The sequence below is a fragment of the Ranitomeya imitator genome, chromosome 2 (genome assembly GCF_032444005.1).
Source record: "Ranitomeya imitator isolate aRanImi1 chromosome 2, aRanImi1.pri, whole genome shotgun sequence".
Classification (NCBI taxonomy): Eukaryota; Metazoa; Chordata; class Amphibia; order Anura; family Dendrobatidae; genus Ranitomeya; species Ranitomeya imitator.
In genome coordinates, this window is record NC_091283.1 from 536,306,551 (window position 1) to 536,331,140 (window position 24,590).

Here is a 24,590-nt window from a genome sequence, read left to right on the forward strand (position 1 = left end):
GGCGCAGGGAACCCCACCATAACATCTTTAATGGCCTCAGAAAGGCCATCTCTAAACTTTGCAGCCAGAGCGCACTCATTCCACTGAGTAAGTACCGACCACTTCCGAAATTTTTGACAATAAATTTCTGCTTCATCTTGCCCCTGAGAGAGGGCCAACAAAGCTTTTTCAGCCTGAATCTCTTGGTTAGGTTCCTCATAGAGCAAACCCAATGCCAGAAAAAACGCATCTGCATTAAGCAACGCAGGGTCCCCTGGTGCCAATGCAAATGCCCAATCCTGAGGGTCACCCCGCAGGAAAGATATAATTATCTTGACTTGCTGAGCAGGGTCTCCAGAGGAGCGAGATTTCAAAGAAAGAAACAACTTGCAATTGTTCCTAAAATTCAGAAAACGAGATCTATCTCCAGAAAAAAACTCTGGGACAGGAATTCTAGGTTCAGACATAGGAGCATGTACAACAAAATCCTGTATATTTTGAACCTTAGTGGCAAGATTATTCAGGCTGGAAGCCAAACTCTGGACGTCCATGATAAACAGCTGAGATCAGAGCCATTCAAAGATTAAGAGGAGGAGGAAGTAGCCAGGCTGCAATAAGGCTAGGCAGCAAACTCTGAGGGGAGAAAAAAAAAAAAAAACTTCCTCAGACTACTTATCCTCCTACTTCAGCCAATACAATTAACACTTTGTGGGCCGGTTATACTGTCATGATCCCAATGGCAGGGGATCACAAAAAGGACAAGCACAGATACAAACAAGCTCTAGGGCGATGGAACCTGAGCTGACCGCGACCCTGAACCTAACACACAAATAAAAGTAGCCGGGGAACGTGCCTACGATGATCCTAGACGTCTCGCTCCAGCCGAAGATCTAACTTCCCCTATCAGAAGAAACACAGACCTCTCTTGCCTCCAGAGAAATACCCCACAGCAAATAGCAGCCCCCCCACATATAATGACGGTGAAATGAGAGGAAAGCACATACGTAGTATGAAAACAGTTTCAGCAAAATGAGGCCCGCTAAAGCTAGATAGCAGAGGATACAAAAGTGAACTGCGCGGTTAGCGAAAAACCCTTCAAAAAACCATCCTGAAATTACTTGAACTCATGTGCCAACTCATGGTACATGAAAAGCAATTTCAGCCCACTAGAGCAACCAGCAGCAGAGAATCACAAATCTGCAGGCTGGACTAAAAACCAAATTAAGCAAAACACAAAACAGGAAAATCCAAACTTAGCTTGTCCAGAAGGTTCTAGGAGCAGGGAGCAGAGGTAACAAGACACACTGGATACATTGATAACCGGCGAGGAAATGCCAGCAAAGCCAGGTTAAATAGGAAACTCCCATATGCTGATAGAACAGGTGGAACCCAGAAACCCAGGAAAGACAAGTCACCCAGTACCATCAGTAACCACCAGAGGGAGCCCAAAAACAGAACTCACAACACTATAAGTACTCTTTACAGTTACTGATGAAGGTCCCCTTGTGTGACCGAAACATTTACTGTCTTGGGATATAATAAACTATCCATTTCTTTTTACCACAAAGTTGATTGCCGGGTTTTGTATTACTTTTGCTCTGCACTCTGACTTTGCTCTGCTCTCAGCTCTGCACTCTGTGGCTTTGCTCTCAGCTCAGCTCTCTGTAGCTGCACTTTGCTCTGTATTCTGACTTTGCTCTGCACTCTGTGGCCCTGCTCTGCAGCTCTGCTCAGCTCTTGCTCTGCTTCTCCGCTTCTTGTGGTTCTACCTTGCACCACTTCTTGCGGTTCTACCTGGCTACGCTCCTTGCGGTTCTACTTCTCCCGCTCTTGGCTCCGCCTCCTGCGTTTCTGCACTTGGCTCCACCTCTAGCTCTTGGCTCCGCCTCCTGCACTTCTGCACTTGGCTCCGCCTCCTGTGTTTCTGCACTTGGCTCCGCCTCCTGCATTTCTGCCCTTGGCTCTGCCTCCAGCTCTTGGCTTCACCTCCTGCGTTTCTGCACTTGGCTCTGCCTCCAGCTATTGGCTCCGCCTCCTGCATTTCTGCACTTGGCTCCACCTCCAGCTCTTGGCTCCAATTCCTGCGTTTCTGTGCTTGGCTCCGCCTCCTGCGTTTCTGTTCTTGGCTCTAGCTCCTGTGCTTTCGCTCTGCATCCTCTCTTGTGGTCTTTCTCTACCTATTCTTAAGTCCTCCTGTCTGAACAGGTTCTTACCTCTTTTTACATACCTGCCTGCAGACCGCTCCGTACAATTTCTTCCAGTGTACTAGTCTTGTCCGCCTGTCCTGCCAGAGAGCCAGCCGTACCTGCCTGCCTACCAGAGAGCCAGCTGTGCCTGCCTGCCTGCCAGTTTCTCTGTTGTAACCATCTGCCTGCCTGTGTCCCAGCCATGCCCGCCTGTCTGCCAGAGTGCCAGCCATGCCCGCTTGCCTTTCTATGTTCCATTCCCCGGTGGGATCAGCACCACCCTGGAGTGGTACCTGGTAGCTTCCTATTGCACAAGTTTGACCTCACCATCAGAGGCCCCAGCAAACACATAGGAAGCTACTTAGTTACGCCCCTTCCAGGGTAGTTTGGTCTGTGGTCCAGTGGGGCCACACCCCCGCACGCCCGCGCCAACCAGTCTTGGAGCGTGTGTGACACAGTTTATTCTTGTTCTTAGAAATGAAGGCTCTTCCATGCAAGAAATTGCCAAGAAACTGAAGATTTCCTTCAACGATGTGTACTATTCCCTACAAAGTAGAGCACAAACAGGCTTTAACCAGAGTAGAAAGAGAAGTGGGGAGCCCCGCTGCACAACTGAGCAACAAGACAAGTACATTAGAGTCTGTAGTTTGAGAAATCGACGTCTCACAGGTCCTCAACTGGCTTCTTCATTAAATTGTACACGCAAAATGCCAGTGTCAACGTCTACAGTGAAGAGGTGACTCCGGGATGCTGGCCTTCAGGGCAGAGTGGCAAAGAAAAAGCCATATCTGAGACTGGTTAATAAAAGGAAAAGACTAATATGGGCAAAGGAACACAGACATTGGACAGAGGAAGATTGGAAAAAAGTGTTATGGACAGATGAATCCAAGTTTGAGGTGTTTGGATCACACAGGAGAAAATGTATGAGACGCAGAACAACTGAAAAGATGCTGTCACCAGATCTCAACCCCATTGAGCTGTTGTGGGAGCAGCTTGACCTTGTGGTACGCAAAAAGTGCCCATCAAGCCAAACCAACTTGTGAGAGGGGCTTCTGGAAGCATGGGGGGAAATTTCTCCAGATTACCTCAGCAAATTAACTGCTAGAATGCCAAAAGTCTGCAGTGCTGTAATTGCTGCAAAGGGAGCATTCTTTGACAAAAGCAAAGTTTGAAGGAGAAAATTATTATTTATAGTAAAAACCTTTTTTTCAAACCTTGTCAATGTCTGGACTAGATTTTCAATTCATTTGGCAACTCATGTGATTAATAAAAGTATGAGTTTTCATGGAAAACACAAAATTGTCTGGGCGACTCTAAACTTTTGAACGGTAGTATATATATACTGTATATGTGTGTGTCACTGACATGTATATACATATATATGTATTCTATGTGTATATATCTATTCTAACCTGTCACTCTGTGATTATACTGTACGGGGCAGATCATTTGACGGTTTTTAATCTATCTATCTCATATATATTGCATACGCATGTCATACGGATGTTGCGTTAAAAATCTCATTGTACTCGCATGACACTCACATGACACTCGCATAGCACTCGTCCGTTTTTTCGGTCTGGAAATTGGACATTTTTTTTTCTCACATATGGGTATGAGCCCAAAAGCATATAGTTTGTAGCCTTTCCTGCATTAGTTCTGTACACTGCTCATAATTTTGAATACTGTACTGAATATAACTAGGTGTCTGATGGACCAGATCTGGTTGCACGTACCTTTGTGATCAAGGCAGTGCACCATGGCGCATACAGTTTATAATCAAAAAAGTATATAGAAACTGGACTATTTTCTTCTAAAGGAGACATGGGCAAAATAGAAGAACTTTTTGTGTCTGCTTTAGGATTTCCATCCTTTACCAAATATATACAGTATATGTATTTCTATTATTTGAGTTATCACAATTGAATGGCTTTTGCCAATGATCTATCTTGAAATTTATTCCTGCACATCCAAAAAGTGCATGCAAATTGGGTTAGCCTTTTCCAGTACCTCTTGGGCTTTATGTGGAAAATTGTTAGACATGCAGTTTCTTCAACCTCCAGGTGATGCATGAAAAATCTTTTCCATCCATAAAAGGACATCTTTCATTATACCTGACTTATCTCTAAATTGATGCAGTTTTTTCTTGCTTTAGCTAACTTATAAAAAGGTAGCTTTGGCCTCTGGCTGATAATGCAATCTTCAGCAAACTGGAAGATTTAACCTTTTTTTTTATGGTTTCTTTTCATAAATGCTCTTTTTATGAAAATAATTTTGCCTGTGTCTTCCGGTTCTCCATGACATGAAAACGTATTTCTGTTTTTCAAGAAATATCGAAGGGAAATTTCTTAGCCTTAAACACAGTTCCTACTGGCAAATAAAAAATTCCATAAATACAAAAAAAATTATGTTGGTTTTATTAAATGTTGTATATAAATTAAGTGGGAAATTATTTGTGTAGTTCTTTTTTTCTTTTTTTTGTATAAACAAACTAGATGGTAGCCCGATTCTAACGCATCGGGTATTTTAGAATATGTATGTAGTTTATTTATGAAGATTTTAGAATACACAGGATTTGGCCAGCCACGACCAATTAGCGAAGCGTGGTTCAAATCCTGCGCAAATTTGCGGCCTGACTACGCCTATCGCTGATTGTTCGCGTCCGGCCACGTAGTATATAACAGCCCACGTAGTATATTGCACAGCCACGTAGTATATTGCACAGCCCACGTAGTATATTAAACAGGCCATGTAGTATGTTGCACAGACCACATAGTATATTGCACAGGCCACGTAGTATATTGCACAGCCCACGTAGTATATTGCACAGCCCACGTAGTATATTGCCCAGCCCACGTACTATATTGCACAGCCCATGTAGTATATTGCACAGCCCACGCAGTATATAGCAATGTGGGCATCATATCCCTGTTTAAAAAAAGAATTACAATAAAAAATAGTTATATACTCACCTTCCGTTGGCCCCTGGATCATGGCGAAGCGGTTACCGACGCTCTTCGCGCGCTCAAGAGTGCATTGCGGTCTCAGGAGATGATGACGTAGCGGTCTTGTGAGACCGCTACGTCATCATCTCGTGAGATTGCAATGCATGGAGTGGTCACAGGAGCGTCGCGAGGAGCGGGAAAGGCCTGTTCTGGATCCGAGGGGCCGACGAACGGTGAGTATATAACGATTTTTTATTTTTTAATTATTTTTAACATTAAATCTTTTTACTATTGATGCTGCATAGGCAGCATCAATAGTAAAAAGTTGGTCGCACAGGGTTAATAGAAGCATTAATGGAGTGCGTAACACCGCGGCATACCGCGGTCCATTAGCGCTGCCATTAACCCTGTGTGAGGGCTGACTGGAGGGGAGTATGGAGCGGGCACTGACTGCGGGGAAGAAGGAGCGGCCATTTTGCCGCCGGACTGTGCTCGTCGCTGATTGGTCATGGCAATGGTCTTGGGCATTTTGCCATGACCAATCAGCGACTTGGATTTCCATGATAGACAGAGGCCGCGACCAATGAATATCCGTGACAGACAGAAAGACAGAAGGACTGATGGAAGTGACCCTTGGACAGGGGAACAATTTGAAAAAAAATTTCTGTTGAGTTAGGTTTTTGATCTGATTTATACTAAAATTGGCATGCTGATTCCAAAAATGTAGTCAGTTTTTTTCTAGCACGTCAAGTTTTTCCTACACAACTTACCTGCCAGAGAAGCACAATTGCACTGATTTCTGTAATAAGACTTGTTTTCTGATTACAATTCGACTCATATAGAGCTACGTGGCAACTTGTAAGAGTAGTCACAACTTTGTCATGCCTATTTCTTATATATTTCATTTTTTGTTCATATTTGTACTATTTAAAAAACAAAACATTTTTTAGGTACAGTAGTTTACATAGTTTTGAGAAGACAAAAATCCTATAGTTCAAAAACTTGACGTGATAGAGAAAAACTGAGATCATTTCTGGATTCAGCATCCAAAAATTAATTAAGAACAGTTGTCTGACCTAACTCTTAAAAAATTGTGTTCCCCAGTGTTATATAGTAGATAGCAGACATGAAATGGCTATAATGCCACTCGTTCTTAATAACAAAGATGGGATTCTCAGTGGTGTAAGTAGAGATCTATAGGCACCAGTAAAAAATTTGGAATTGGGCCCCCACCAGCATGTTGGTCAGAGATACGGCACCTATAATAATATTCCTGTCCTGTAATAATGTCCCTCATTCTGGCCTATCCTGTAAAAATGTTCCCCAATCTGTAGTAATGTTTCCCGCACCGAAATAATGTTCCTCGCCCTGCCCCCTTCTTATAATAATTTCCCCCATCTTGTAAAAATGTCCCCAATCCAGGCCCCTTTTTTAGTATGGCCTCCGTCCTGCAATAGTGTCCCTAGTCCTTGATCCTCCTTGTAATAATGGCCATTGTCCTGTTATAATGTCTCCCTTCCTGTAGTAATGTCTCTTATCTCTTAATAATGTTCTTTGTCCTGGTCCCTTCTTGCAAAATTGTCCTCCGTCCAGTAATAATGTCCACCATACTGGACCCCATCTTATAATAATGTTTCCCATTTTGTCATAATGTCCCCCATACTGGTCTGCATCCTATAGTAATGTCCCCTATCCTGGCCTCCATTCTATAATTATGTCCCTCATTCTGGCCTCCATGTTATAATAATGTTATTTCGCCCATCCTGGCCTCCAACCTATAATAAAGTTCCCGCTTCTTGGACTCCATCTGTAATAATATCCCCACCCTATAACAATGTCCCCCATCCTAGCCTTCATCTCTAAGAATGACCCCATCCTCTTCTCCAACGCATTACATAGTAACATAGTAACATAGTTAGTAAGGCCGAAAAAAGACATTTGTCCATCCAGTTCAGCCTATATTCCATCATAATAAATCCCCAGATCTACGTCCTTCTACAGAACCTAATAATTGTATGATACAATATTCTTCTGCTCCAGGAAGACATCCAGGCCTATAGTAACATTAAAACAAAATAAACAATTTCTCTCACCTCTCCTCACTCCCACATATGAAGAGTACTCTGCGCTACTTCACAGCTGGCACACAGGAGCGGGCGTCATGTAACAGCGATATCATGTGCTCCCACAACAGGCATGCCGATGTTGGCTGCTGACATCTGATTATGCGATTGTCATTATAGCCATTGTAATGCAGAGAGTCAGCAGTCCCCCTGACTTCACTGGCCCACTCCCAGTCACAACTTCTCCAACCACTATTGTTACACCTGTTAGAGTGGGCCAGGGCAGTAGTCATGGCTGAGAGCAATCCCTTTATCACACCCTGGCCTCCCCTCACGATACAATAATGTCTTTCCTTCTGAGTACCTGTGTCCTGGGTCATTGCGCTGTCAGGGTCCATCCTGGGCCGCTGGAGGCTTTTTGTAGATGGCACCGCACAAAGGGAGATATAGTTCAGCTCAACTTTAACAACAACAGCTTTACTTGGATCAGTACGCAGCATATTCATATTCTTTCCAGCATCACCATCAGGTTTTACAACACCACATGCAGGTGGTAAGGCCAAAGCCGGGCCAGAGGACTCAAAAATAAGGGTTATAACAACATATAACCATGAATGGCGTAATATGAGAGATATCCTGGCCCGGCATTGGCCTATCCTGGGTACTGAGCCATCCCTGGGTTCCGTCCTGGGTGAATTTCCCTCTATGACAGCTAGGAGGTCCCCAAATCTTAATAACATGCTTGTTCAGAGTCACTACGTCCCCCCTGCCAGTAACCCCTTTGGGACTAGAGGCCCAGTACCTGGTTGTTTCCAGTGCGGTCATTGTTTGGTTTGTGCCAATATTATACGGACGGCTTCCTTTACATCATCTGAGGGTACTAGGACATTTTCTATCAGACACCACATATCCTGTAGCACAACGAATGTCATATATTATGCTACGTGTGGTTGCTCCCTAATTTATGTGGGTATAAAGTCGAGGGAGCTCCGTATTCGTACTAGGGAGCACGTACGTGACATTCAGGCAGCCAGAAGCATAGTGTATGCCTCTGCCCTAAAGACGATACCCCGTCACTTCAAATTACATCATGACTGTGACGCGGGGTCGTTACGGGTCAGGGGCATCGACTGTGTACATCTCGGTGCACGAGGGGGAAACTATAAGAGGTCACTGGCACAGCGCGAAGCTAGCTGGATAGTTAGACTTAATACGGTCGCACCAAGCGGCCTGAATGAATCGCTCAGTTTTGCCTAATTTCTTTAATTTTTGGAGAACAGTATATTATAACAACACTCTCCGGCTTCAGCATACTCTCTCCTCTGGATCCTCCCCCTTTTTCTATTCCTGACATATCGTCATGTCCCATCCCCCGTTCTATTGGAACAGGTTACCAATCTCTGGTTCCTGCTTTTATTATTGTTTTTAATTAATTTTTCTTTATTTGTCACTACGTTGGTATATGTTTTATTTGTTCGTGTTTTTTGTTATAGTTTCTGCCTTATTGTTATTGTGCCGAGTCAGATGGTGATTGCACCTTATTTCAGCGATGGATCTGGCAATAAAAGTCCACAAGAAGAGACAGAATGTCTGCCCCGTTACCATTATGGAAGATGCTGCATGTGCTATATTTATCTGTTTCCTGTTATGGCATGTTATGTTCTGTCTTTTCTTTTAGGTGGACTGCTTATCTTTATTGTGCCCCTTTAAGAGATCTATGTACTTTTGCGGTTATTCTGCCAGACCCTCTTGTAATACTGTCCTGTATTGTGCTATATTGCACTATCACGTCATCCTACATTGGTGGCAGTGCGCGTGCGCGGGCTCGGTCCGCTGTTTCCTGCTCCCGGGCGGCGTCTGTTCTGCCTCCCACGTGTGACCAGGGCTTTTCCCCGCTCGCACGCTGGGACGCTGGACGCCGCTTTCTGGCACAGGACCTGCAGAATGATCCGCGCATGCGCCGCTTTCGCCGCCTGTCAATGGCTGCCCCACAGCATGTGAGAGTTCACATGCTCTGGGCCCGGCCCATATTAAGGTCCTTCTCGGCACTACACTCCACTTCCCCTTGATAAAGCGATAAATGATTTAAGCGAAGCGCGCGTCGGGGTCTCTGTATCCTGGTTCCAGTCCGGTGTGCCGGTTAGCCCACCATACCTGCGGTAAGCGCCATATCCTACATGTCGAATATGAGTGACTGTGTGTCACTTCACTGTAATTACTTCTTAAGTGGTTGCTTGCGGCTTTGCACTTTACCAACCTGCTGATTTTATCAGACAGGTGGATATCTTGGGCTCCGCACACCGGTGGGATACCTGTTTCCTCTTTCCATCCTTATGCACTGTGTATTTTAGTCTTTGTAAAAATGCTATTGTGATGTACTGTCTTTATTATGCGTGTATTTACATTTTGTATACTTAATAAATTTGCATACCCGATATACTCCTTTGTTCTCCTTGTCTTCATTGTTAATATGGAGTGGGTTGCCTCTTTTGTAGGCTTTGGGTCTTTTATCACTATTTTGTGCTAGATAGTCCCCTCTTTTCTCTTCAAAACATGTGTTCTGGTTTTGTTGTAGGTTTTACAACATGCAACACTTCTTCTATCCCTGTCCTCTGCTTAGCTTTTCCTAGCAACTACAGTCCCATTAATACTGCACAGCTAGCACTGTTGCTGTTGCACCTTTTGATGAGGTCCTGGCCAGGGATGCTATATGGCTAGGCCTTATACTTCTCCAACGTTGTGTGACATGGTGTTGCCCAGGATAGTTAGCCCAAGTGAGCTGCATGGGCACCCTGGCCCCAACTGAGAACTATATGGAAGTCCTTCCTACCTTATGCACCATGCCCCTCCTATTTAACTATTTACAATGCTATAGCTACACCTATAATGTACTTGATCTTGTGGCTAACTTTGGGTATTACACTCACCCTACCAGTACAATGACATTACACAAATATATTACATGGATATACATACAGCAGCAACAAATACAACTGGGACATAACTTAAGGCGTTAGCGAGAGATAATGGACTTTACAACCCCTTAGATTCACCCTTCCTTTTAACATGGTTGACCCAAGCCATAACATTTTTAATATTTACACATAATACTCCATGCAGGGAGGAGTATGGAGAACTGTTTTGACTCAATATGAGCCAAGTCAGTAAGTCTCTAAAGGAAGTCGGCTCCCTTCCTATGAATATGGTATTACAGTACCCAGTCCTGCTTTCCAGCAGAAGGGGAGCAATGAGCACGACAAAACAAAATTCAAAAAGATTCCATGCTCTAATGGGATATGCCTGGCACATAGTCCTCCAGGTCAGCAACGCCAATTGTCCAAGGCATGTTTCAAATTATTAACCCCCCTTTTTTATTATTATTATGACCATTTTTGTTCATGCTATCCCCCCATCCTTTGAGGGGGATCAGGGCTTCTCTTGTCCATAAGGACGCAGAACAGTCCTTCAGGAAATGTCTCCATGCAACGAGCACAACAATGTACAGCAGAAATTTTTTTTTTTTACTCACCGGCATGCATCCTGTGCCACTCTACTGGACCTGTCACACTCCCGTGGACAGGGTGAAAGAGACTGGGCTGCCAAGATGCAGCAGGAGTAGAATCATAGGCAAGAGTGAAGAAAGAACAGGGTACCGCTGGTTCACATCTTGGGCCTGGATTCTTTTTCGAGTCATCATCCTCGGTACATAAAGCTATGGCCACGGCATAGTAGCCTCAGGGGCAGTTATCCTTATAAAAGTAGACCCGGTCTCCTTCCTTCACGTAGGGGCTTCCAAAATTTTAAGGAGGCGGCATTGATATACACCTTGTCATTGGTGTCATCCACCCTTATAAACCCAAATCCCCTGTCAACGTTGGTGTACATCAGTTGACGTAAGCGCAGCGCTCCGCTAAGGTGCCCTCCCCATACTGCCGCAGCTGGGCCCAGATTGCTTTTTGCCCGCAATCACGTCCGCTATCCAGGCAGTCTGCTCAGATGTAGGAAAAGGGCCCTCCTCGGTGGGGTAGCAATGTAAGGTGCTCAGTGCTAGATCTGTAACAGATGGGACCCTGGCCTCTCATCTATGAAGGCCACAGGACAGATCAAGAAGCTCAATCGCAGAGGCAGAAGACCAGTCGTTGGTCTGGCTAGGTGGAGTACAGGGCTGCAGTGAGGGGCAGCCTTTCGGAGTCACAGGCTGCAATGAACTCACTATGGTGGATCTTGGGAAATATTATCATTGTTTATATTTATATTTCCATCCTGCGACTGGGCGCTCTACAGGCGCATGCGCATCTCTATGTTACTTTGTTTGGCCGGCCTTTTCTGGTGGCCATAGCAACATGTTTATATCGGGAGTATGCGCATTTGTTCTCTGGCTCTCTCATTAAGGAGGGCGCACCTGAGCCATCGGCATCACTGGTTGGCACCTGCGCATTAAGGTGCGCGCACATACTCCTAGCATTTGGACCTCGGGGAACTCTGGAGCTCTCACAGCTGTTCTGAATCCCTTCACTCCGGTATGTAATTGGGGCTATATATAGATCTTTGAATTGTGCCTCAAGTATACTTTTTCTGCCCCTGACGAAGCTACCTGTGTGTAGCGATACGCGTTGGGCTTCGGCCCCCCTCCTCTCTCCTGACTGACACCCTGGCTTCAGCTCCGTCACACCTCCTGGCTGCCTGCGGCTCTGCAGCACCTGTGTAACGTATCTACCCTCTGTATCTCTTATTTTGTCTCCCACTTGCTCTGATTTAGACATTGGTCGTGCTCACTGTTCATTATTTCTGTATGCAGGTAGCAGACATTACACTATCAGTGTTAGATAGGGTTATTTACATTTCACTAGTCCGTCGGACTCTCAGGTGGTATGTGTTTGACCGCTTCATGTTAGATTACTGCATATTGGGGATAGGAGCTTTAGTTTAGTGTTTATGCACTCAGCACCTGCATGTATACCTTCCTGGGTTATAACTTTTGCCAGATCAGTGGGAGTGTTCAGTTTGGATGGGGGGAGGAGGGGGAGTTCTTACTATCTACAGGGCATTGTTTTCATGTATGTGTTTTTTAAGTGGTTTTATTGTACTGTTTTTCTGTGTGCACTTTTCTAATAAAAGCCATATTTTGTAATTGTTTGGTGATCTCCCTATCAGCGTATTCTTTTCTCTTTGCATATTGGTTTACTGTTTTTGTACGCTGTGGGATCGATCCCATTGTCTATATTTTTATATTTCTATGGTGCCCTCCGTACTATTCATATATATGCGGTGTGCGCTGGTGGACTCTTGTTTCCACTTTCTTCTGGAGTTGTGGCACATGGACGGCATTGACCAATAGAGACTTTTTGTATTGTGTATGTGTTTTTTTCTTACGTTTATATATTGCTGGAGTTTGATATGGATTTGTCGGCTAGGGAGACAGCGTGGAGTAATAGGGCATTGGGGCTCTTCGATAATGAGGCTAAGAGCTTGGTGTCTGATTCAGGTAGGAATTCAGATTTTCATAGTTTATCTGCTGAGATTACCAATCTGCACAAAAATTTGACGAAAGTATGGTGGAACATTAGAAGCCTGGAAGAATACAAAAAAATGGGTATTATACCACGGGGCCTGCGAGTTCAGATTTTCCCTTCTTGGGAAGCCACGGCCCATTTTCAGAGCACATGGGAAACAGGCCTAGCCAAGTGTTCCACCATACTAATCGATATGCTCATTGAGCATGACCAATCCCTTCTTATTCAGATCAAGGAGGAGATTAAGAGATGTGAGATTAGACTTGGTGACTTCAATAAAGACGCAGAGGTCACCCCTTTCCAGCTCCAATTGAAAACGGTGATCGATAAGTTTGAAAAGGAAATTATTCAGAGGAAAAGAGATAAATTCCAGCGGGATAAGATGGACTATAATAAGGGGCGTGCCTATAAATGGATTCATCGAGCGAACAGACGTTATGTCCCTAGGGATATTCAACAGGCAACCATACCTTTGGTAGGGGACGATATCTCATCTAGTGATTTTTTATCCTCCGACCCCAGCGACGTGGAAGGCGCTGTCGGAGGGGGAGGAGGAAGAGGAGACACATACAACAGGAAGAGTCGTCCACGGAGAAATTGGTCACCCACATTCAAGAGGACAACCCGTTACAACAAGAGATGATAATTGATCCAGCAAACAGTTTTGACGGTGATTTACAGATCATTAACCTTTCAAATTATGAATTGTCTCACGTGGAGAGAAGAGTCCTTTCCAAAGGCTTATCCTTCTCACCTATGAACAAACTGAACAAATTTATTTTAATTAAGGATTTGTATTTATTTTGCCGCCAACTAACATTCAAACTGCTGTACCATCAACCTTCTCTTTTAGATTCTTTTTCTGGTGGTGATAGACAAGTTTTCTCAGATCTGCTTGAATTACTACATGAAAATGAGGGTGTGGTCACGGGGCACCACTTCTCCAGGCGTCTGCCCTCACTGCTACTCCATCGTTTTCCCTCTTCCCGGCTGTTCAAATATTTTTTGACAAGGTATGCTCTGATATTAAGAAATTGAAATTGGATCCATTCAGACACAACAATTTCAGTAGAGAAGAAAGAAGGGTCCTTGAGAACTTAAAAAACAATAAAGACTTTGTAATACGTGAGGCCGACAAAGGCAGCAATGTCGTGCTGTGGCCTCATGATTTGTACACTGGCGAGGTATTAAGTCAACTTCAGAGGTCTGATTGTTATGCTATGTTACCTTCTGACCCCACTGCTTTCTTTAAGGACAAAATCGATCAGCTCATCAACGGGGCTCGTCAGATGAACATCTTGACAAAAAAGGAGGCAGATTTTCTCATCACCTCTTTGCCTATTATCCCTACATTATACACTCTTCCTAAAGTGCACAAGTCGCTCACTGCACCACCAGGTAGGCCCATTGTCTCCGGAATTGGCAGTCTCTTTGAACGTCCCTGCATCTATGTGGACCACTATTTACAACCGTTGGTCCTGTCTCTGGACTCATACATTAGAGACTCGTCCCATCTTATACAGCTCCTTGAGATTGTTCACCTGCCACCTGGTACTTTTTTGGTGAGCCTGGATGTAGAATCACTCTATACCAGTATTACACATCAACTGGGCATGCAAGCTGTAAGGTACTTCCTGGCTAAGAACAGCAAGAGAGATATAAGTCATGATAGTTTTCTTTTGGAACTCTTATACTTTATCTTGGACAAAAACTATTTTGTCTTCGACAGGAAGTACTACAGACAAACCTCAGGTACAGCTATGGGGGCTAGATGTGCACCATCGTACGCGAATTTATTTCTTGGATGGTGGGAGGAGCAAACTGTCTTTAAACATACGGCCTTTCCCAAAACGACAATGTGGCATCGCTATATTGACGATGTCATCTTTTTCTGGACGGGGTCACTTGAGGAGTGCAGGCAATTTATTGGAGACCTAAATTGTAACACCTTTAACATCAGACTTACATCTGTCATTTCAGAGACAATGCTTGATTTTTTGGATCTGAAATTAGCCATCAAGGATTCCCGTATTGTGTGTAGTCTCTTCAGGAAGACAACCGCCACTAATAGCCTTTTACACTACGACAGCTTCCATCCAGGCCATCTCAAAAATGGTATCCCGAGGGGCCAAATCCTTCGCCTCAGGAGAAATTGTAGCTCCAATTTGGATTTTGAATCACAGGCGACGGACTTGTCCAACCGTTTTAAAAATAGGAGCTACCCTCGGAGAATTATTTCCCAAGCCTACCAACGTGCCCGCGGCACGGAGAGACAAAGTCTGCTAACTAAGAAGGTACGTGAACCTCTCTCTTCGCTACCATTAATAACTACTTTTAACAACCAGTGGTCAGACATTCGGGACATTCTTTCTAACAATTGGGTATCCTTGCAAATGACAAGAAGATTCTCCCTTTTATTTCTACATCTCCTAATATGGTAGCAAGAAGAGCTAGGAATTTAAGGGACAATTTGTGCCGCAGTCATTACCAACGACCCACTGTGAGTTTGAATCGGGGTACAAAGGTCTATGGTACATATCCATGTGGCCACTGCAGTGTGTGCCAATTCATGATTGCACAGGACGGCTATTCAATTTCGACCTTATCATTTCAGATTCGTCCAAGAGAATTTTTTACGTGCAGGTCACGGAATGTTGTCTATGCAATATTTTGCGGCTGCCCTAAAATCTATGTGGGTCAGACTACCCAAGAATTGCGGAAGAGAACGCAGCAGCACCTGTCTAATATTTCTACAGCATCCAGGGACCGAGAGAAGAACAAAATGCTCACTTCGGTGGCCTCGCACTTCTTGGACATCCATGGGGGGAAGACATCTACTTTCAAAGTTATGGGCCTACAGACTGTCCACATGAATATTAGGGGGGGCAACGTTACACAGGCTCTTCTTCGATGCGAGTCCAAGTGGATTTTCGAACTTCAAAGCCAATCCCTCTGTGGGCTCAACGAGGACTTATTATTTACAGGCTTTTACAAACAGCTTTAAACTTCAATTTTTTTTAAATTTTTTTTTGTATTCTGTATATTGTGCATTTGCGCCTGCATTTATCTGTAATATGCCTTCTGTGTCCGGTGTAATTTTGTGGACATGACAACTAATTTCCTTTTGGAACATGTGCGGTTTGTGCCTGGTTTTTCACATTAATGAATTTCAACGTTGACGCCTGCGCGTTCCTTGGCTACTATTTTGATCGTTCAGGTTAATATCGTAGGATTGGTGGCTTGGAAAATGTTTTTTACGCATGGGGTGGTTTCGGTGTCACTAGGGTTGAGCGACCTTGACCTTTTTAGAGTCGAGCCGTGTTTCGTGAAACCCGACTATCTTAGAAGTCGAGTCGAGTGGAATCGGCCGATTATCGCGAAAAGTCGGGTATCGCCCGAAACACGAAACCCAATGCAAGTCAATGGGGGAGCATAGTCGGCAGTGAGTGGAGGCCAGGAAAACACCTACACTGCCCATTTTAATGGCAAAAACATCCATTCTTGTTAAAGAAGCTTGTCAATCGTAATTTACCTTATAATAATTGGAAGGCATTTGAAATTGGGGGTCATTTGGCTAAAGTTGTGGGGGGTAGGGCTGGTTCAAGTAATTAGTGGGCCCAGTAAATCTGGACCACATCACGGCAGTGGAGCAGGGAGAGGTAAGTATTTCAACTTTGCAAGTGCTGTGATCCTGAGCAAGCAGGGGGGGCCCACTCGTTGGCATTGGCACTGGCACAGGGCCCCTCAAAGTACAGCGGTGTGTTTGCATGGCGGGGGCGCCTCCCACCGGCAGCAACACTTTTGCGTACTATGAGAGGCCCTGTGCCAGTGACGTCGCCAACTAGTATTCCTCCCCCCACCTGATGAAGGAACCTGCACTTTCATCTGCACCTTCCTCTTTGTCCCCGTGTAAGGTGGTATGGTATGCGGGAAGAGGAACCTGACTTTCAGCAGGGTCACAATCTTGCTGTGTAGCGTGCACGGGGAATTTTGCGTTATGGGTCAATGTACCAGCAGACTCATCTATCACTGGCTGGGCAATGGGCAGGATGAGGAGGAAACACAGATATAGGCCCAAAGAATAAAGTGGGCTAAATGCAGTTCAAAATTGGTAACACAGGACTAACCAGAGGGCATTGCAGTGGAGGACAACTGGAATGAGAGGCTGACACAGAGAGTAGGCCCAAATCAGTAAGTAGTCGAAATGCAGTTCAAAATTGGCAACCGTAGTAAACAGGCGGCACAGCTTTGTTCAGTGGAGGAGAACAGCAAGGAGTGGCAGACACCGATAGTAGGCCCCAACCCAACTAGTAGGCCAAATGCAGTCTAACATTAACAACTACTTAACGAGAGCCTGAAAATGGAATGTCAGGACAGGAAAGCAGGAAAACAGCAAGGAGTGGCAGACACCGATAGTAGGCCCCAAACCAACTAGTACGCCAAATGCAGTTGTTCCGTTTAACCACAATTTAATGAGAGCCTGAAGATAGAAGTTCAGGAAAGGCAACCTGGAGAACACCTTGGAGTGTAACACACCATCTCTCTACACCCCATACCCAATTTGTAGGCCTAATGCAGCGTAGTTTCCAACAACTACTAAACGAGAGCCGGAAGATCGAAGCTCAGGAAAGGCAACCTGGAGAACACCTTGGAGTGGAACACACCATCTCTCTACACCCCATACCCAATTTGTAGGCCTAATGCAGTGTAGTTTCCAACAACTACTAAACGAGAGCATGAAGATCGAAGCATTGGCGAGGAAACCTGGGGAACACCTTGGAGTGGAACACACCATCTCTCTACACCCCATACCGAATTTGTAGGCCTAATGCAGTGTAGTTTCCAAGAACTACTAAACGAGAGCCGGAAGATCGAAGCTCAGGAAAGGCAACCTGGAGAACACCTTGGAGTGGAACACACCATCTCTCTACACCCCATACCCAATTTGTAGGCCTAATGCAGTGTAGTTTCCAACAACTACTAAACGAGAGCATGAAGATCGAAGCTCAGGAAAGGCAACCTGGAGAACACCTTGGAGTGGAACACACCATCTCTCTACACCCCATACCCAATTTGTAGGCCTAATGCAGTGTAGTTTCCAACAACTACTAAACGAGAGCCGGAAGATCGGAGCTCAGGAAAGGTAACCTGGAGAACACCTTGGAGTGGAAAACACCATCTCTCTACACCCCATACCCAATTTGTAGGCCTAATGCAGTGTAGTTTCCAACAACTACTAAACGAGAGCATTAAGATCGAAGCAATGGCGAGGAAACCTGGGGCACACCTTGGGGATGCAGACACCGTTAGTAGGCCCTACCAAAGTTGTACCCCCAATGCAGTTTTAAAATTCCTAGAGGCTGAAAACAAGACTATTGACGCTCAGCTTTTTTCAAAGGAACACAGCTGAATTGAGTGGCGCAGACAGACACAGGTAGTAGGACTTAACCCAAAAATGTGGCTCACTGCAGCTTAAAAAAGTTACAGGGGTACACAAGCAGCAGTGCTCTGGGCAGTGGAGGACAATTTCAATAGTGGACCGCAGACAGACTTTGTACGCCTACTATTAAAAAAAGGATGCTCTATGCAATTAAAAATAGCTTCCAGGGGTCCACGGGCAGCAGTGGTGTGGTCAGTGGACGAGTATTGGAAGGAGGGACCGCAGACAGGCGTAGTAGGCCTAACATAACAAAATTAGGCTGTAGACACTGTAAAATTGGTTCCAGGGGTACACGGGCAGCAGTGGTGTGGTCAGCGGAGGAAAATTGGAATTAGGGACTGCAGACAGACTTTGTAGGCTGTCCCCTGTGGACCATGCATCCAACACATTAACCCAGTGCGCCGTAATGGACACGTAACTTTTTGTGGACATGCCTACTGGTCCATGTGTCTCTTGTCAGGTGCACCTTTCTACTGTTTGATTGCCTGAGTGCTATGACAATGCAGACTTTTTCATGCCGGTGGAGGGCTGGGATGGCTTTTCTCGCAAAAGAAATGTCGACTGGGTAGCTTGAACCGTTGCACAGCGTAGTTCATCTGGGCTTTCTAAATATAAAACAAAGAAAAAAAGGAGGCTACATGCACTTTCAGCTGGGTTCCAGGGGTACACGGCCAGCATTGGTCTGGTCAGTGGAGAACTATTGGAAGGAGTGACCACAAACAGGCATCGAAGGCCTAACATAATAACACATTGCTGTTGGCAATTTTAAATTGGTTCCAGGGGAACACGGGCAGCAGTGGCCTGGTCAGTGTAGTAGTAGTAGAAAGAACGGACCGCAGACAGGCATCGAAGGCCTAAAATAAAAAAATTGGGCTGGCTGTAGGCAATTTTAAATTGGTTCCAGGGGTACACGGGCAGCAGTGGTGTGGTCAGTGGAGGCATATTGTAAGGAGTGACCGCAGACAGGCATCGAAGGCCTAAAATAATAACACATGGCTGTAGGCAATTTTAAATTGGTTCCAGGGGTACACGGGCAGCAGTGGCCTGGTCAGTGTAGTAGTAGTAGAAAGAACGGACCGCAGACAGGCATCGAAGGCCTAAAATAAAAAAAATTGGGCTGGCTGTAGACAATTTTAAATTGGTTCCAGGGGTATACGGGCAGCAGTGGTGTGGTCAGTGGAGGCCTAGTGGAAGGAGTGACCGCAGACAGGCATCGAAGGCCTAACAATAATAACACATTGCTGTTGGCAATTTTAAATTGGTTCCAGGGGAACACGGGCAGCAGTGGCCTGGTCAGTGTAGTAGTAGTAGAAAGAACGGACCGCAGACAGGCATCGAAGGCCTAAAATAAAAAAATTGGGCTGGCTGTAGGCAATTTTAAATTGGTTCCAGGGGTACACGGGCAGCAGTGGTGTGGTCAGTGGAGGCATATTGTAAGGAGTGACCGCAGACAGGCATCGAAGGCCTAAAATAATAACACATGGCTGTAGGCAATTTTAAATTGGTTCCAGGGGTACACGGGCAGCAGTGGCCTGGTCAGTGTAGTAGTAGTAGAAAGAACGGACCGCAGACAGGCATCGAAGGCCTAAAATAAAAAAAATTGGGCTGGCTGTAGGCAATTTTAAATTGGTTCCAGGGGTACACGGGCAGCAGTGGTGTGGTCAGTGGAGGCATATTGTAAGGAGTGACCGCAGACAGGCATCGAAGGCCTAAAATAATAACACATGGCTGTAGGCAATTTTAAATTGGTTCCAGGGGTACACGGGCAGCAGTGGTGTGGTCAGTGGAGGCCTAGTGGAAGGAGTGACCGCAGACAGGCATCGAAGGCCTAAAATAATAACACATGGCTGTAGGGAATTTTAAATTGGTTCCAGGGGTACACGGGCAGCAGTGGTGTGGTCAGTGGAGGCCTAGTGGAAGGAGTGACCGCAGACAGGCATTGAAGGCCTAAAATAAAAAAAATTGGGCTGGCTGTAGGCAATTTTAAATTGGTTCCAGGGGTACACGGGCAGCAGTGGTGTGGTCAGTGGAGGCCTAGTGGAAGAAGTGACCGCAGACAGGCATCGAAGGCCTAAAATAATAACACATGGCTGTAGGCAATTTTAAATTGGTTCCAGGGGTACACGGGCAGCAGTGGCCTGGTCAGTGTAGTAGTAGTAGAAAGAACGGACCGCAGACAGGCATCGAAGGCCTAAAATAAAAAAATTGGGCTGGCTGTAGGCAATTTTAAATTGGTTCCAGGGGTACACGGGCAGCAGTGGTGTGGTCAGTGGAGGCATATTGTAAGGAGTGACCGCAGACAGGCATCGAAGGCCTAAAATAATAACACATGGCTGTAGGCAATTTTAAATTGGTTCCAGGGGTACACGGGCAGCAGTGGTGTGGTCAGTGGAGGCCTAGTGGAAGGAGTGACCGCAGACAGGCATCGAAGGCCTAAAATAAAAAAATTGGGCTGGCTGTAGGCAATTTTAAATTGGTTCCAGGGGTACACGGGCAGCAGTGGTGTGGTCAGTGGAGGCCTAGTGGAAGGAGCGACCGCAGACAGGCATTGAAGGCCTAAAATAATAACACATGGCTGTAGGCAATTTTAAATTGGTTCCAGGGGTACACGGGCAGCAGTGGTGTGGTCAGTGGAGGCCTAGTGGAAGGAGTGACCGCAGACAGGCATCGAAGGCCTAAAATAAAAACATTGGGCTGGCTGTAGGCAATTTTAAATTGGTTCCAGGGGTACACGGGCAGCAGTGATGTGGTCAGTGGAGGCCTAGTGGAAGGAGTGACCGCAGACAGGCATCGAAGGCCTAAAATAATAACACATGGCTGTAGGCAATTTTAAATTGGTTCCAGGGGTACACGGGCAGCAGTGGTGTGGTCAGTGGAGGCCTAGTGGAAGGAGTGACCGCAGACAGGCATCGAAGGCCTAAAATAAAAAAATTGGGCTGGCTGTAGGCAATTTTAAATTGGTTCCAGGGGTACACGGGCAGCAGTGGTGTGGTCAGTGGAGGCATAGTGGAAGGAGTGACCGCAGACAGGCTTCGAAGGCCTAACATAACAAAAATGTCAATACAATGGTATTGTCAGTGGCAGGCATTGAAGGATGTCATCGCATAGACTAAACATTGGTGGAGCTGTGAGATAATTTTGCAAGTGGTAGAGCACTGTTTGAGCTGGGGGGGGGGGGAACTGTCTTGTGGCCGGCGGTACAGGCCCAGGGCCACTCATATTACAACGGTGTGTCTGACGTTGGGTGCGCACCACCACCGCCAGAGACACTTTATTGTACTAGGAGGGACCCAGTGGCAGTGCCGTCGACCAAAAGCGGGCACACCCACCTCTTCAGACAAACAGCACTCTCACGGGTGCTGTCGCCAAGTGTCGATACCACGGCCCCGTGTGGGGAGTTTGGCCATTTAGTGAGGTGTAAACATGTCGTATGCTGGACAATCAGGTGCAGAAAATTACGAGATTGGAAAAGGCATTCAGAATAGTCCACAGGCAAGACCTTTTCATAGGAAAGCTAGGTGTCAGCCGGGCAAGGTGGGGCAAAAGATTTCGAAATCCAGTTGTGGTTCATTTTAATGAAGGTTAGATCATCTACATTTTGGGTAGCCAGACGAGTCCTTTTTTCTGTTAGTATTGAACCTGCAGCACTGAATACTCTTTCTGATAGGACACTAGCTGCCGGGCAAGCAAGCTCCTGCAATGCATATTCTGCCAATTCTGGCCAGGTGTCTAATTTTGATGCCCAGTAATCAAATGGGAATGACGGTTGAGGGAGAACATCGATAAGGGATGAAAAATAGTTTGTAACCATACTGGACAAATGTTGTCTCCTGTCACTTTGAATTGATGCTGCAGTACCTGTCCTGTCTGCGGTCATAGCAAAATCACTCCACAACCTGGTCAGAAAACCCCTCTGGCCAACGCCACTTCTGATTTCTGCCCCTCTAACTCCTCTGGTCTGCTGGCCCCTGCAGCTCGTGTGAGAACGATCACGGGCGCTGTGTGCAGGGAATGCCAGAAGCAAACGGTCAACAAGAGTTGATTGTTTGGTTGCTAATATTAGTTCCAAGTTCTCATGTGGCATTATATTTTGCAATTTGCCTTTATAGCGAGGATCAAGGAGGCAGGCCAACCAGTAATCGTCATCGTTCATCATTTTAGTTATGCGTGTGTCCCTTTTGAGGATACGTAAGGCATAATCCGCCATGTGGGCCAAAGTTCCAGTTCTCAAATCTGCGGTTGTGCTTGGTTGAGGGGCAGTTTCAGGCAAATCCACGTCACTTGTGTCCCTCCAAAAACCAGAACCCGGCCTTGCCGCGCCACCAATTTCCAGAGGCCCCGGAAAAGCTTCCTCATTAAAAATATAATCATCCCCATCATCCTCCTCGTCCTCCTCCTCCTCTTCGCCCGCTAACTCGTCCTGTACACTGCCCTGGCCAGACAATGGCTGACTGTCATCAAGGCTTTCCTCTTCCTCAGCTGCAGACGCCTGATCCTTTATGTGCGTCAAACTTTGCATCAGCAGACGCATTAGGGGGATGCTCATGCTTATTATGGCGTTGTCTGCACTAACCAGCCGTGTGCATTCCTCAAAACACTGAAGGACTTGACACATGTCTTGAATCTTCGACCACTGCACACCTGACAACTCCATGTCTGCCATCCTACTGCCTGCCCGTGTATGTGTATCCTCCCACAAAAACATAACAGCCCGCCTCTGTTCGCACAGTCTCTGAAGCATGTGCAGTGTTGAGTTCCACGTTGTTGCAACGTCTATGATTAGGCGATGCTGGGGAAGGTTCAAAGAACGCTGATAGGTCTGCATACGGCTGGAGTGTACGGGCGAACGGCGGATATGTGAGCAAAGTCCACGCACTTTGAGGAGCAGGTCGGATAACCCCGGATAACTTTTCAGGAAGCACTGCACCACCAGGTTTAAGGTGTGAGCCAGGCAAGGAATGTGTTTCAGTTGGGAAAGGGAGATGGCAGCCATGAAATTCCTTCCGTTATCACTCACTACCTTGCCTGCCTCAAGATCTACAGTGCCCAGCCACGACTGCGTTTCTTTCTGCAAGAACTCGGACAGAACTTCCGCGTTGTGTCTGTTGTCGCCCAAACACTTCATAGCCAATACAGCCTGCTGACGTTTGCCAGTAGCTGCCCCATAATGGGAGACCTGGTGTGCAACAGTGGCAGCTGCAGATGGAGTGGTTGTGCGACTGCGGTCTGTGGACGAGCTCTCGCTTCTGCAGGAGGACGAAGAGGAGGAGGAGGGGGTGCGAACGGCTACAGCCAACTGTTTCCTAGACCGTGGGCTAGGCAGAACTGTCCCAAACTTGCTGTCCCCTGTGGACCCTGCATCCACAACATTCACCCAGTGTGCCGTGATGGACACGTAACGTCCCTGGCCATGCCTACTGGTCCATGCATCTGTTGTCAGGTGCACCTTTGTGCTCACAGATTGCCTGAGTGCATGGACGATGCGCTCTTTAACATGCTGGTGGAGGGCTGGGATGGCTTTTCTGGAAAAAAAGTGTCGACTGGGTAGCTCGTAGCGTGGTACAGCGTAGTCCATCAGGGCTTTGAAAGCTTCGCTTTCAACTAACCGGTAGAGCATCATCTCTAACGAGATTAGTCTAGCTATGTGGGCGTTCAAACCCTGTGTACGCGGATGCGAGGCTAAATACTTCCTTTTTCTAACCATAGTCTCATGTAGGGTGAGCTGGACTGGAGAGCTGGAGATCGTGGAACTAGCAGGGGTGCCGGTGGACATGGCAGACTGAGAGACGGTGGGAGATGGTATTGTTGCTGCCGGTGCCCTAGATGCAGTGTTTCCTACTACGAAACTGGTGATTCCCTGACCCTGACTGCTTTGGCCTGGCAAAGAAACCTGCACAGATACTGCAGGTGGTGCGGAAAATGGTGGCCCTACACTGCCGGAAGGGATGTTGCGTTGCTGACTAGCTTCATTGGCCGAGGGTGCTACAACCTTAAGGGACGTTTGGTAGTTAGTCCAGGCTTGCAAATGCATGGTGGTTAAATGTCTATGCATGCATCTTGTATTGAGACTTTTCAGATTCTGTCCTCTGCTTAAGGTAGTTGAACATTTTTGACAGATGACTTTGCGCAGATCAATTGGATGTTGTTTAAAAAAATGCCAGACTGCACTCTTTCTAGCATCGGATACCTTTTCAGGCATTGCAGACTGAGCTTTAACCGGATGGCCACGCTGTCCTCCAACAGGTTTTGGCTTTGCCACGCGTTTTGGGCAAGATACGGGCCCGGCAGATGGAACCTGTTGCGATGTTGATGCCTGCTGCGGCCCCTCCTCCTCCGCTTCAGAACTGCTGCCGCCTGCACCCTGTTCCCCCAATGGCTGCCAATCGGGGTCAAGAACTGGGTCATCTATTACCTCTTCTTGTAGCTCGTGTGCAACTTCGTCTGTGTCACCGTGTCGGTCGGTG